We start from the raw sequence: 1,562 nt of genomic DNA, 5'->3' as shown, positions 1-1,562 counted from the left end.
GCCTCATTTACTTTTGCTGCACTACTTTTGATTTGGGCCTGCGTGCCCCCGTAAATAAACTGGTAGTGAGCCAGCATGCCCTAGTTGACAGTAGCATTGGGCTTGCGTGCCCCTTTTGAGTTTCGAGCGGATGTGCCTTGGTAGATATGCTGTTTTGATTGGTTGAAGTGCCCTTTTTCATACATGAGATTCCACAGTTTCAGATATGGATGCTTTTGGATAGCGATAAAAGTTGCATTTTCTAGTATATTGATTCTCCTTTGAGGAAAATTGATAAAAGAAAGTATAAACCAACCGCTAATACCTTTCTTGCATTGATAACGTAAACGAAGTCTGTCACACCCCACCCCGGGCCAGCACTCAAATGAGCCCAAACCGACGTGAGGGTGCAACATCAACCACCAACCCATTCCTATAACTCAAATTCTAGCAATTAAATTAACCAACAGCCATTTTATTGATTACGCAAAACTTAACGTTCTTACAAACACAGCGGAAGTCTTAAGAAAGCATTAAACTATACAATAAACCAAATTTAAACATAGGCTGCAACTACATCCCTATCTACAAAATTTCGCCAAAACTAGTCCAGCCTTCTCGACATGCTACACTAAGCGAGCGTACAACCCCACGACGATCAGCAGTGGATATCTACAAAGCCTGCAAAACTGGATTCCAAAATGGAATTCAGGAGTGTTTATGAGACATGGATGCAATTCCATATTAAAGGTACAGCTAAAAGATATATCTCAACCAGTCAAACAGTGAACCAAGCAATTAAAAGCAACACCGGGCACACAGCCAATAATTTAAGGCATAAAGCCTTTTGGCATTAAGCCAATCACCGGGCACACAGCCAATAGTTTAAGGCATAAAGCCAATCACCGGGCACACAGCCAATAATTTAAGGCATAAAAGCCTTTTGGCATAAAGCCAATCACCGGGCACTAAGCCAACAATCAAGTTCAATTCAATATAGAACAACATCTATGAATCAAACACTCACCTCGTACTCCAAAAGAAAGTACAACTATGGTTTCGGTGCTCCTTGATTCACCGACTCGTCACCTATCCACAAGCCAAACATTTTAGTATAGAAATACTTGAAAGGCTTTAACAAATGCATTAATAAAGTCCTGCATCAACTCAACTACATAGCAAATGCCGCACATAAGTAAATTTACCAATTCGTACCCAAAACCAAGAATTTCACAAATTCACACATTATCCAACAGAACTACTGATCAATTTCTAACTATAGTATTCTATAGGCTTCAAAGAATACTACAAAACCACCACCACTAGCAAGAAGACTTTTAGTACATCAATTTAGATATAAAATTTGCCCAAATTGGACTCCGAATGACTAAGATATGCTCAAATGAAGTTACACGTCGGAAACAGAAATCACAGTTCCAGCAGAACAGTCTGCGATCGAATACTCATTAAAAATCATAAACGCAATCTTTTCCAATATTTCCAACGCCAAAACAACACCAACTGATCAAGGTTTAAGACTCATGAGAACCCATAGTCAGCAAGTATATTTAACTATGACAAAA

At 39.2% G+C, this 1,562-nt stretch overlaps 1 long non-coding RNA gene across 1 annotated transcript; it reads right to left on the bottom strand.

The window, feature by feature from the left end:
- Positions 1-427: 427 nt before the first annotated feature.
- On the bottom strand, positions 428-1,221 carry LOC131335988 (uncharacterized). Its single transcript, XR_009202705.1, has 2 exons — positions 1,007-1,221; positions 428-668 (listed from the first exon to the last, which is right to left on the bottom strand). It is a non-coding gene; the product is annotated as an uncharacterized LOC131335988 (long non-coding RNA).
- Positions 1,222-1,562: the final 341 nt, after the last annotated feature.

The sequence above is a fragment of the Rhododendron vialii genome, chromosome 8a (assembly GCF_030253575.1).
Source record: "Rhododendron vialii isolate Sample 1 chromosome 8a, ASM3025357v1".
Lineage (NCBI taxonomy): Eukaryota > Viridiplantae > Streptophyta > Magnoliopsida > Ericales > Ericaceae > Rhododendron > Rhododendron vialii.
The sequence above is the reverse complement of the archived record's forward strand: the minus strand, read 5'-3'. Positions and strand labels throughout refer to the sequence as shown.